The sequence below is a fragment of the Mercenaria mercenaria genome, chromosome 9, assembly GCF_021730395.1.
Source record: "Mercenaria mercenaria strain notata chromosome 9, MADL_Memer_1, whole genome shotgun sequence".
NCBI classification, from domain to species: Eukaryota; Metazoa; Mollusca; class Bivalvia; order Venerida; family Veneridae; genus Mercenaria; species Mercenaria mercenaria.
In genome coordinates, this window is record NC_069369.1 from 31,593,954 (window position 1) to 31,608,449 (window position 14,496).

Genomic DNA, 14,496 nt, shown 5'->3' on the forward strand with positions numbered 1-14,496 from the left:
AATGAGTTCTATCAGTGTATGAAGTTTGAAGAAAATCCCTCCAGTATTTTGGAGTTATGCTCCGGACAGAGATCGTTGCGGACGGACGGACGCACGGACGGAGAGCATTTCTAATATCCCCTTCGCCTTTGGCGGGGGGATAAATAAAAATATCATCTTTGAAAGCATTTTCAAAATTAGACTCATTTTACAGAGAAAAGTAAGCGAAATTGATCAAACTTGTTAAAATACAAAAAACGAAAACAGTTTTTTTTTGTTATCGCAGTTTACAAAACATTGTTAATTTTTTATATGTTTAATAACTGAAAACGTGACAATTTTAAGAACTTTTATTCCTGTAACTACAAACGAAGAAAAGGCTAATTTTTAGCTTAGCATTGCTTATACAGATACTGTGAAAACAGCGAAGTAAAATAATCAGAAAATAGTTAGATTTTATCAGATAAAGAATTTTTCTCAGCATTTTATAGCTCAACATGTCTTAATTTTGTATCATTTTAAGTGAAAATTACATAACTCAACGGCCGCGGAAAACATATCCATCTTGTTTTTCCAACTGGATGGCTCCCTCACATGAAGAATTCAACGCCCCGAGTGAGGCTCAAACCCACACTGATAAGGGGCAAGTGATTCGAAGTCAGCGACCTTAACCACTCGGCCACAGAGGCCCTCTAAAGAAACAAAGATTCGTTGCATTTAATGAGACATCACAGGGGAATATATAAAGAAAAACTATTTATTTATTTTGTTGGGTTTAACGTCGCACCGACACCATTTTAGGTCATATGGCGACTTTCCAGTTTTGATGGTGGAAGAAGACCGCAGGTGCCCCTTCTTGCATTATTTCATTACGAGCGGGCACCTGGGTAGAACCACCGACCTTTCGTAAGTCAACTGGATACCTTCCTTGCATAAAGAATTCAACGCCCCAAGTGAGGCTCGGACCCACATCGATGAGGGGCAAGTGATTTGAAGTCAGCGACGTTAACCACTCGGCCAAGGAGTCCCCTAAGAAAAAATAAACAACATTACACGAGTTACTTAATATATGCCTACCGGTTTCGTTTATTACTTCATCAGGGCAATTAATACAATATGGCGTCATAAAATGTGTAATTGCTAAGCAACGTCATTTTTGCGTACACATGTGTACCCAACGTAAATATTGTGACGTCATCAATTTGGATTAAGTTTCTGTTTAAAAACACCAATGAAATAGCGTTACTTACTGCCAATTTCAGAAAAGCTCGCCGTTTGGGCGTTTACATCAAACGCAGGTAGTAAATGACGTAGCTGTCACTGAAGTGATCGGTGAGAGGGTAATTAGATGACGCTTGTAGTTTGCTCCGCCCAAACGTATATTTCTATCGGTCGCAGTGGAAAGCAACTTTACAAAAGTGAAATATTACGGGAGTTTATTTCCGGATAATCCTGCATAATTATTAATATATACATATATGTGCATGTGCACATACGCAGCATATACCTTAAAAAACAAAGAAAAATATCAAACAGGGAATGCCACGCACCAAAAGCGTAGCCTCCTCAAAACGAAACCCCCAGCACGCAGACGCGTGCACCACACACACACACACACACCCAAAGCCAACACATAAGGACAAAACGAACAACACACACGCACACAAAACCAACACATAAGACGAAACGAACAAACAAAGGAATGAATGAATGAATGAATGAGTTGGGTTTTACGGCGAATCGACACAAAAAGGTCATATATCGCCGAGAAAATGTTAAATGGATTACGTTAATTGCAAAGCATAAATAAAACCATTGAAGTAAAAGCGTAAATACATAAATAGTGTAAAAAATCAAATGCAAACATTAAAAAGTATAAAAGCGGTGAATAAAAATCAAATAAGGTTCAGATTTTATGATATATACCTATTTCTTTCAAAAACTGCAAAATTTTGTCGGCTAAAATTTTGCTCGTAAAGCTCTTTTAGAGATTCAACATTATAGAAATGAGTTGCGCTGTGGATCGAAGTCTATACAGTCGATTAAAATATGTTTAATAGTAAGTGGGTTTGACATGGTATACATTCGGGTTGATCTTCATTGTTCAGCAAATACAAAATGAGTCAACCGAGTATGCCCTATTCGACAACGAGAAAGAACAACTTCCCCCCTTGCGAAACAGATCTATTTCCTTGGTGCCATTCACCTAAAGATGGTTTAATTTCACGAAGTTTATTGAACGAAGAAATTGTTCCATGAGGACTGCCATTTAGTTAAAATGTATTTGTTGATTTTGACCTAAAATCAGTATATGGTAATTTTCAATTTAGATTGATTTAATGAAAGTGATTTTTTTGCGCAGTATCAGCATTTTCTTTTTCCTTTAAATACCAACAGGATAGGAATCCAAAGATATGATGGACTTTTTAAAAGATTTTTCATGAACCTGAGAAGATTGTTTTGAATGAGGGATTTTCTGTATTTCGGTTGTGTATTGATTTTTTAATCAGAAGTTGAGTGGGAAAAGATGATAAATTTTCTTATTATTTCTGAAAAAAATTAGGGCCAAATCAATTGCTTTTGCTTCTGCTGAAAAATTGTAGGTTTTTGGGTTAAAGTAATTTTGATGATGCAGAGCTAAGGCGGCACATCCAACCTTTGAATCATCTTTTGAACCATTGTTAATGGAAAATGACCCTTTGTAACCCGATTGATTTCGTTATTTGGACTGGAATTTTCAGGGTTGTTTCAGCCTTTTTCAATGCGGTTTTCATATCAAAAAGAACGTTGGAGAATTAAGAATCCATGGTGGTGTATTCAGAACTAAATTATCTTTTACATCATCAAATTAAAAAATCTGTTTTCCTTCATAGAATTTCAATGCGAATCCAAAAGGTTTAATTTGTTTTGGTTTTCTGTCATACGAATCGTGGTATTTGGGTTTAAATATGATTTTATGAGCAGGGTTGGATTGTTGGCAGCTACCCGCAGAGATATTGCAATGACAGTTTTCCACGTCTCGTGTAAAGGGAGGGTTCGTTTGCTTCAACATACAAGCTTTCAACAGGCGATGTTCTAAATGCGCCAAGAGCAATACGAAGACCTTGATTATAAATAGTATCCAGCATCTGTAATTACGATTTTCGGGTGAACCATAAACAACACAACCGTAATCTAGCTTGGATCGAATCAAAGCTCTATAACAGTCTTAACAAAACCTTGCGATTCTGCTCCCAATCAGTATTTGAAATTACCTTTAAAGATTCAACGATTTCAAACATTTGGCTTTCAGGTATTTTATGTGGTATAAAAGAAAGCTTTTTATCAAAAATAACACCAAGAAATTTGCTTCGTCAACAACGGGTATTTTTGTACCATTAGAAAAAAGCTCAGGGTCACAAATGTTGTTTCCGTAATTGACAAAGTGGACACACTAAGTTTTTGATTGGGAAAATTTAAAACCATTTTCCATGGCCAAGTTTGAACTTTGTTCAAACACTGCTGTAATTGGCGTTCAATCGTACGCTATTTTTGAACGATAACATATTAGAAAGTCTCAACATATAATGAACAATCTATCCCTGGTGACAAACATTTCACAATATTATTAATTTTGATGCTAAAAGTGTGACAGATAAAACAAAACCCTTTTGTGGAACTCCCTTTTTCTTGCTCAAAGAGTCAGAAAGGGTAGAACCAACACGTATTTTAAAAAATTGCGATCTGATAAAAATTGCGAATAAATGTTGGAAGACGACCTTTTTAAACCTAAGTCGTTAAGATCATTCATAATACCATATTTCCATGTAGTGTCATAGGCTTTTTCAAAATCGAAAAAGACAGACACTAAATGCTCTTTTTTAACAAATGCATCACGAATAAAATTTTCGAGTCGAACAAGATGATCAGTTGTGCTGCGCTGCTTGCGAAAACCGCTTTGAAAGTTTGTAATTAGGCCTTGAGATTCAAGATACCAAACTAGTCTAGAATTGATCATACGTTCTAGCGTTTTACATAAACAATGGTAAGTGCAATCGGTCTATAATTAACTGGGGTTAGTGCTATCTTTCCCGGGTTTTGGTATTGGAATAACTATAGCTTCTCTCCAGGAATTGGGAAAATGCCAGTTTTCCATGTAATATTATTAATTTAAAGTAGGAGGTCTAATGATTCTTGTGGTAAATGTTTTAAAAGTTGATAATGAATTTGGTCCGGACCAGCTGCGGTATCGTGACATTTATCTAAAGCGTCAAGCAATTCTGTGAGTGAAAACGATTTATTATAATCTTCATCATTATTTGAATAAAAATTTAAAGGTTTGCTTTCTTTAGTCGATTTTATGTTTTGAAACCTTTTATCATAATTGTTTGATGAAGAGTTTTTTGAAAAGTTTTACCAAGTGTATTGAAATGTCCTCCTTGCTAGATGCGATAGACTGGTCTGATTTTGTAAGAGGGGAAAAACATTTGAAGATTTCCTTTTCCACTTATTTTGCGAATTCATTTCCCAGACTTTTTAACCGATGCCCTAAAATTTAATTTTTGAAACGTATGAATGCCATGATTTTTTCTTTGCTTGTTTTATAGTTCTGCGAGTTTTTGCTCTCAGAATCCTAACTGATTGTAAGTTTTCTTTCGTCGGCCGTATATTGAACTTTTTAATGGCCGCTCTAAGTTTTCGAACAGCGGTCTTACAATCATCATTATCCCAAAAGGCTTATTTTTATTGTTTTACCATTTCTTGAATTTTTAAAGGAATGGACTTGTCAGCAATATCGGACAGAAGAACTGAAAACCGATCAATAGGATCATAAAATTAGTAAAATTTCCAAAGTCAAATCATTTTTACATAGCGTTTCAAATTGCTTCCAATCAGCTTTATTAATTTGAAATATGAAGGGGGGTTTCTGATGGCAGATTAGAAGTATTGAAATAATAATTGGAAAATGGTCACTACCAGCAAATCATCCAGTACTTTCCATTCAAAATCAAGAAAGATGTTCGGTGACAATTGTCAATCAAGCGAAAGAAAATTTTACCTGTTGCAGGATGAAGATAAGTTTTGGATTTATCATTTAATTTAAACAACAGGGCATTTTTTCAATAAAGTTTCATAATTTGACCTTAGTGTTGCTGTCGAACAGCCCCAGAATTCATGATGACCATTAAAATCTCACATAAGCAAAATGGTTGTGGTAATTGTTTTATAAGATCATCAATTTCTTCAAGATTTAGTTTATATTTGGGGGTATGTAAATCGAACAGATAGTAATCGGTCGATGTAATGTTACGTTTAAATTTAATGATTGGATACTTGTACTTAGAAGAATTTGTCTGTGCGGACATGCATTATTAATAATAATAGATGTACCACAGACGCTCTATCAGTGTTAGTGTTTATGAGTTATACACTGAATTTTTTTTTGGGAAAACTATTTTGTCCGTTTCCTTTAAAAATGTTTCACTAAGGCACATAAGTGAAGGATTATATTTTGATAAGAGAAGGAGAATTTCATTATAATTTGCTTTAAGTCACGGCAAATTCCCCCTGGATAATTTTACTTTCCATTTACAATGGCAAATAAAAATTAAACGACTGGAAAAATTTAAATTTTTAGGGGTTGCATTGACTAGGAGGGAACCTTTTGATTTTCCCCTCCTTTGTGTGGTTAAACTGGGCGGGCAGAAAATGGGGGATCGTCATCTTTTTCCCCCGTTAACCGGTTCATATCATGAGGAACCGGTTATGGGTCTGTATTGGATCATTTGATTCCCCTTTTCCCAAAACCCCTCAGTTTCAAGTCAATTTTTTGTTTGGGTGTTTGACTCACCCCACGTTGATTAGTGTTTGATGAACGTTTTGTCGTGACGAAAGGCGTACCCGAATACTTAGGAACATTTTGTTTTAGCTGGTGGCAGTGTTGGTTTAGCAGCTGCCCTTTGAAGTTGAGATGCCTCTGAAGGTTTTGCTTTGGGATTTTAGGTTTTCATTTGGTACAGAAGTTTGAGTTGGATTTTGTTGAGCAGTCACTGAATCTGTTTGAGTACAGGCATCAATGCACTGTGTTGATTTGCTAGAGACAGATTTAGTTATTGTGAATAAGTTTGTGCGAGTGTTGGCGATGTAATTTGGCATTGGCAATTTGTCTTGCTTCTGGGAAATCCAATGCCCTGTGTGAATTTGACATGAAGAACCTCCTTTTCGATTTTCCATGTCTTGCAATCACGGACTTGGCTGATGTGGCTCGTTGCAGTTCACACAACGCAATGGACGACTACAAGTGTCGTGGTCATGAGAATGTCCATTCCTGTCCGCATTTTGGGCAAGTGTAATCGCCTTTGCAGTTTTTTTCATTGTGCCCAAACTTAAAGCAATAATAGCATTGAAGAGGATTAGGATATATGTTGTAATTTTGGATGAGGTATCCAACTTTTACGACTGAAGGGAAGAAACGGGAGTGCCAAATGTAAGAATAATGTATTTTGTGAATTTCTTTTCCTAATCGCTTGATTTTTATACGTCTAGCAGCAGTGACATGTTGATCTGAAAGGCCTTGCACAATCTCCGTCTCCGAAACCCCTGCAAGGTCAGGACAACGAATGACCCCCCTTTAGGTGTTCAAAGTACGGTGTGCAATGCACTTACATTGGCCGGTTGTAAAATGAAGTTAAGGAAAGTAAATTTCGTGAATGTGAGGCTTTCTCAACTTCAACAAGAGATCAAACCGTTCGCAGTTTTTTGACTGATTTCGGTACACCAGCAATACCTTCGATGGTTTTTTCAATTAAAATGGCGAAAGGCTTGACATTTTGAATGTTTCGTCTGTTGAATGGATCAAAGAAATCGCGGAAATGCCATGTTGGAAGTGTATGGTCGGTGAGGATTCTCACCTTCCCTGCCGTCAGAATTGTTTCGGTATGCGGTCGTTTTTTATTTTGGTTTTCCATATTAAATGTTTAAAATTTGTCACTCGCAGCCCCCACCCGCCGCGGAGTCCAACAAGGGAACATGAAAACAGAGCGGATATCCAGGGTCATACATGTTAGGGATACTGTAGTGATTACTCGGCCAGATATTTTTCAATCTTGTTCATAACACCAGTTGACTGCAGAAAAGCAAACATGGGATTCAAGGGGATTGTTACTCTTTCCAACCGATTGGCCTAAGCCACCGCCCTTTTAGGAAACATGATTGAAGTACATATGAAAATATATTGTTAAATACATTTGTGTGAACGTAATTGAAGTTTATTGAGCGCAGTAAAATGTGACAATACAGAGAGTAAGGACAGGTTTTGGTAACGTATTTTGTTCCAAAGTTGTGTTTGTGAAAATATAAAAATTATCACATAAAGATGCAGTTTGAAATAAGCAATAGAAAATGTAAACGTTAAAGGTGAGATTTCCTAGGGCTTGGGATGACTAGCCGATTGATCGTATCGGGCCCCAAAACGACCGCCAGAACGTCTACACCGAATTAGAGGCCAAAGATGTGTATTGGCACCACAAACCCGGGAAGAAGATGCGCAATGCAAACAATACGCATCAATCTCCCCGGGATTTCAAGGGGCACCCCAACATCCAGGACCTCCTCTCCGGCTTACGGGGCCGCCCCCCACGGCAAACAGGTGGCTCCATTTTCGGGGGAGCCGTACCCCTCTGCAATGGAGATACAGCCAGCATTTTCTATCCCCCCGCCGGCAAGGGGCCGAACAAACAAAGGAACACAGTGGGCACCGCCTTGGAACGGTCAGTGGCAAAAACACCCCTTGGGAGCTTAAACCGGTTTATGGTGCACCTAACCTCACTCTTACCCCCACCATGTTCCAAAGACATGGGACAGTGTAAATAAAAGTAATCCCCTCCAGGTGAATCTCTAACGCACGTAATGGAAACAAAAAGGCATGGCATGTAAAACACAAAGTGCTCGCCGTTTGGGCGTTTACATCAAACTCAGGTAGTAAATGACGTAAAACTCTTTACATTATAGATCTGAAATGTCTGAAAATCGACATTGATGTGTTTAATTTGTATTTATAGCAACTCTGACGAAATACAACACAGCTGCTTACATGTATTTATTTTGAATTGATGTATCTAGTCTTCATATTATATCCACGGATGTCGGTCATGGATTTTATACCGCTTATTATCGATGTTGTCTTCCACATTGAACTATAATTAAGGTTTGTTTACCCATTTTGCTTTCAACTGTGAGAAAACAAACTCAGCAATATTTATCTAAAACTACACGCAGTATCTTGTCAAATTTTGAAAATACAACTGAAAGTTTTGTCCCTAGAATTGTGAACGTCTGGTAATACCTAGTACATGATTATATGTATAATGCCTTTCTTCTATTTCAACCTTTAGCCTGATTGTGGCAAGTGCAGTCTGATCATGGTCTGCACTGTTCGCCATTCAGTATCTTTTTTGTAAGCGCCCCTTTTAACAGTTAATGATACTGTCCAAAATTGAAAGATGGACAAGTTCATTATAGAAATTTAGCGGGTAAGGGTTAAAGGGATAGCTTGTTGCATTTCGTTCTTGTTACACAGAGAATAGAACCTAGATTGCACTAATTTTGTAAAAAAAAAGCTTTGTTGTTCAGTTTACATGTCATGTTGATTGCTATTTTAACGCATCAATTATGACTGATGTCACTCTATTGAAAATGCTTTCAAGTCACTGTTATATTATAGCACTAAGTCTTGTTCAGTAATTCCTTTCTTGTGCACATCTGTATCGGACAATTCTGTATAAGAGCAACGCGCGCTGAGTGCAACCCAGTAAATTTGCGTGCAGTCTTGGCATTGTTATTTTTTTTTCTTTGTTCAAAAATTACTAAATGGTGCAGATAAACATGCAGCCTTTTCTTTCCCACAAAAGTGATGTAATCCGATTGTCGGTAAAAAATACAAAGTGAGTGGTCAATAAATTATCTCCCTCTGAGTCAGTTACCACATCCAGTCTTCCAGGGGCCAGTGGGTTAATTTAGATTGCCTTGATGCTGTTTATTTCGATTTTCCAAGTTTGACGCCGAGAATTGTCGAAGTCAGACAAGCTTACGATAGGAAAAATTATAGTTAGTTCTATGATTTTAAACTAACAAAAGCACATGCGATTCTGACTAATGCATATATTGTCAGTGGGAATATCGTTAAAAACTAGTATTTGTGGACAGGCAAAGTATAAGCAAGATCGGCCTTTTACAAATGCTGTGAACATAGAGGTGCATTTACTATCACAGTGTTAAATCAAAAACTCTTTTGAGACACGTAAGTTCTATAGAATCTATTTTGTATTTACAACATACTGTAACCTGTAAAATACCAAAGCAAAGGATCGACATCGATTAGAATTTCATTGGAAAAGTTTTCAATATGAAAAAATGTACATTATTTCATAGAATTCCCTCAAATTATTACTGAATGCAGAAGACATGTGGTATGCGATGTCATGAATACTTAAGTCAAACGGAAAAAAGTGGAGAAAAAACTTAAGCTGTCAGTTGACTCCATCGCCCTTAATCAGCATGAGAGTTCTGTGTCGACTTCTGCCGTGTGATTTCTAGATCCGAATTGTAGTACCCATCCATCGTTTGACTGCTCTCGTAGTCGAGTGGTTAGTCGTTGTCTTGAAATCACTGTAACCTCACACTGATTGGGGTGGGGGCACGGGTTCGAGCCCTTTCCCACCGACCAAATTTCTTTTTGTGAGAAGGGTTGGCAGTTTCTTAGGGAGACAAGAGTTAGTACGGTTCTTCCCAGGAGCGATGCTTAATTAAGTAAACTAACCATCCGACATCAAAGAAGAACTATTGAAATCTGGCGTTAATTCCAAGACTTCCGTCGTGAGCAAGTTTCTTTGCAAGGAGACTTACTTAGTCATGAATCCCGAATCAAGTTTCAATTTGCTATTAAAGCCAAATGAATTTAAGGAGCCCAGCACTTGAGGTTTTTAACTTCATGTACAACGGCTACATGACTGGAAGTTAAATCGTTGATAAGTAGGACCTAAATACATGTTCACTGTACGAAAAAAAAAGATTCCAGTTAACTCAAGTATGTCTTCAGAATCGCATATTTGCCGGATTATCAAACACACAGAAATGCTTAGAGCTACTACCTTTATAAACTTGAGTAATGTATGTAAACAGGGCATTTATGTTTAAACTAAATATATAATTTTTAATGTGAAAAAGTGATGGCCATCAGGCTATGATTTACTATTGTAAACTTAGATCCCTGACCAAGCGATAAAAATACACATTATTTTTTATCGACTTATCAAGGAAATCGATGTACATCAGTGACAGGAAAAAAAATACTTACAATGTTTACGTGAAATCTGGAGAATTCAACGTTAATCAAGTTCAGTTTTACAGACATAATGTAATCAGTCCGAGTGCACGTATAAAATGTTTGTTGTGAAACTTGTGAGTGTGAGATACAGCTAAAAACTGTATTAATATCTTCCATTTTAAAAACCACAAATACATGTATGACAGACTTTTCAGTTTAACTCGACTCTCGTCTTGGGTGAAGTTTATGTAAATGACGGTTACAAAATTAGCCACTCACGATAAGAAAATCAATATCAGTCAGTGACTAAATGTGTATGATGCAAACACTGAAATTGGCAGAAGGTAACCTAGCTGAAACATCATTAATATGAAATCTTAAATTTTGGAGTTTGTAAAGCAGATAATTCTAACAACATACCTCTTCATTTTCATTTGGCAATGAACTTCGCGTAAGTGGTGTAGATGGACTATACATAGGTGGACCAGCATTTAGGAGCATGGCAAGTTCGGTAACCCACCTACAGATCTTAATGTAGTGCTCACAGCATCTATAAAACCAAGTACCGTTTTCCTCTGTGTCATATCTAAAGAACTGTAGTATTCTGAAATGTAACAAGGGGGTCCACTTAGCTCTGTAGGTAGAGCGTCGGTCTACGGATCGCGGGGTCACGAGTTCGATCCTCGGGCGGGGCGTATGTTCTACGTGACTATTTGATAAACGACATTTTGTTTGAAATCATTAGTCCTCCACCTCTGTTCCAAGTGGGGAAGTTAACTTGGTAGTTACTTGCGGAGAACAGGTTTGTACTGGTACAGAATCCAGGAACACTGGTTCTGAAGGTTGACTGCCCGCCGTTACATGACTGTAATACTGTTGAAAAACGGCGTTAAATCCAAAAACAAAAACAAGGGGGTCAAGATGGCCCTAAATCGTTCACTTGAGTAGCACACGATAATAGTGAAAACATACGCCGCTTTTCATTGAATTACACACTAGTGTAGCATCGAAGGTTCCATGTACACCGCCGTATGAACACATCTGCGGATGTCTCTAAATTGTTTTTGTACTTTAACATGTGTAAATGTTGAGTTCAGCTCAACCCGGGGCTAGAGGACATGGACGGTAGCTTGCATTTCCACTACCGTCCATGAACAGACTCAATCAAACCAGGCCTGCAACATTTTCGTTTTTGTTGTGTTGTTTCTCTGTCTTCTGAAAAGGCATTGAGTACATACGTTTTTGGTTCTAAAGGTTTGCTTTTTATATTTTTATACACGAGCATTTTTGTGTTTTACATGCCATGCCTTTTTGTTTCCATTACGTGTGTTAGAGATTCACCTGGAGGGGATTACTTTTATTTACACTGTCCCGTGTCTTTGGAACATGGTGGGGGTAAGAGTGAGGTTGGGTGCGCACCATTAACCGGGTTAAGCTCCCCAGTGGTGTTTTTGCCACTGACCGTTCCAAGGCGGTGCCCCACTGTGTTCCTTTGTTCGTTCGTTTTGTCCTCTTGTGTAGGCTTTGTGTGTGTATGTGTTCCTTTGTTTGTTCGTTTTGTCATCGTGTGTTGGCTTTGTGTGTTTGTATGTGTATGTGTGTGTGTGTTTGTGGTGTGCACGTCTGCGTGCTGTAGGTTTCGTTTTGGGGAGGCTGCGATTTTGGTACGTGGCATTCCCTGTTTGATATTTGTCTTTGTTTTTGAGCGGCCTGTGGAGTTTCCACTTTTTCTATTTATTATCACAGCAGCGTTGTTTGTGCTGTGTGGCGACCGTAAAAAGTCTCCCCGTACATTCAATCAGGGCTGTTATATTTCGATCTTGTCAGGTTGTTCAGCACGACTTTTATGTCGTGTTATTGGTACTGTTTATTTTCTGACATTTTTAGCTTTGGGTATTGTATAATCACCCCTTGGATATGGCTCCTGCTTTTTAATTTTGTCTTTTGGCAGTCCTTGTGATATGCAGGCTCCATAACCTCAGATCCCCTTTCTAAATTCTAGTTTGTTTAGTTCTGCTCATTGTTTTCTCGTTTAGGGCAAACCCATTATTTTAACTGGGGACCATACGCCGCTTTTCATGGAATTACACACTAGTGTAGCATTGAAGGTTCCATGTGCACCGGCGTATGAACACATCTGCGGATGTCTCTAAATTGTTTTTTTTGTACTTTTAACATGTGTAAATGTTGAGTTCAGCTCAACCCGGGGCTACAGGGCGTGGACGGTAGCTTGCATTTCCGCTACCGTCCATGAACAGGCTCAATCAAACCGGGCCTGCAACATTTTCGTTTTTGTTGTGTTGAGCGACCTGTGGAGTTTCCACTTTTTCTATTTACCAAGTGATTTCGTGGGAACTTACCAAAGAAAATTCAATTCCGGATACGCCACCATGAAGTACAAAAAGATTTTCAAAGTTTTCCCTATATAAGTCTATATAAACCATGTGATCCTCGGGGCGGGGCCATATCTGACCTTAGAGGGATAATTTGAACAATTTTGGTAGAGGACCACTAGATGATGCAAAACACCAGAGCCCTAGGCCCTGTGGTTTTGGACAAGAAGATTTTTAAAGATTTTCCTTTTGGTTGCCATGGCAACCATAGTTTTGCATGGAATTCAATTCTTTGAACAATTTTGAAAGGAGGTCACCCAAGGATCATTCCTGTGAAATTCTGCCCTGTGGTTTTTAAGAAGATTTTTTTTTTAGAAATTGTTGACGGACGACGGACACCAAGCAGTCACAATAGCTCTCCTTGTCACTCCGTGACAGGTGAGCTAAAAATGCAAAAGAAAAAAAAAAATCTTAAGTAAAAAGGGGGCATAATTCATGAAAAATTGGTGCCAGAATTATCGGCCTTGTGTCATATAATGTGGGTGATGATTTAAAACAACTATTTTAAGTTTGAATCAAATTCATTAAGTAATAACTGAGATAAATTGAAAGTGCACCAAAACTTTAAACTGAAATTCTAAGTAAAATGGGGGATAATTCATGAAATATTGGTGCAAGAGTTATTACCCTTGTGCCATATGATGTGTGTGAGGGTGAGGAACAACTATTTCAAGTAAATCCATCAAGTAATAACAAAGATAAAGTACATCAAACCTTCTACCAAAGTGTTGACCCGGAAGGACGCCGACGCCATATAGTTTACAAAAGTAACTTCTAAGGGCAACTTCACAGCTTTTATCAGTGGAAGGTGTCCCAAATGTCCTAGGAGTTCAAGAACCGCAGGCCTTCGGTAAGTCACCTGGAAAGCTTTTTCACATGAAAGATCGGAGTGGGGACTCAAATCGAAAATCTGCCAGCAGTGAGAGGCAAGACTATAGATGTATTTAGGTTTATTTTACATTAATTGTAGAGCCATACAACTTCTATAAACTACTCTTGACAACTGCTTCATAGGTTATGACAAAATCTCGTGCCTAAAGAAGGGATTGTGGAAGTTCCGGTCAATGCCGCTGCCGACGGGATTCAACACTGCAACCTCCGGATTAGGAATCCAACACTCTACCCATACAACACTGCTACTCCCAATAATCAATATACATCTTGTTTCATCAGATATACTGTGACAGGGGATATTACAGCTCTGGACCATTAAACATATCCAGGACACTTAACTATTTTATTTATACTGGTATTTCCTTGAAATGGCCCTGCAACTCCTGTTAGGATGTCAAAAATGGAAGTACAACAAATAACCGGAATATTCTTTTTATTTCAATGATAAAGACAATCTGAAATCTATTTTTAAATACCAACACATATATGAACGTACAATTTCATTATAGTAAACATCAATCGATCGATAAGGCTATAGCGCAATGGCGTGAGCAGTTGGTTAAATAGTCTTTTGGAGTACAAATATTTTTCAACCGCAAGTTCGTGCCCTGCAGGGTTTTTGTAATATTTTCCTTATTAATAAGCATGTTTCTATTTGTTTTTTATATTTAATGCATTTTTAGTCAAACTAAATTTGGGATTTATTATCGACAATACAGAACAATTCATCAGCTGACTGCTCATGCATAAACGCAATTACCCAGATACACAAGCCCGCCCGCTTAGCTCAGTAGGTAGAGCGTTGGTCTACGGATCGCGGGGTCGTGAGTTCGATCGTCGGGCGGGGCGTATGTTCTCCGTGACTATTTGATAAACGAAATTGTGTCTGAAATCATTAGTCCTCCACCTCTGATTCATGTGGGAAGT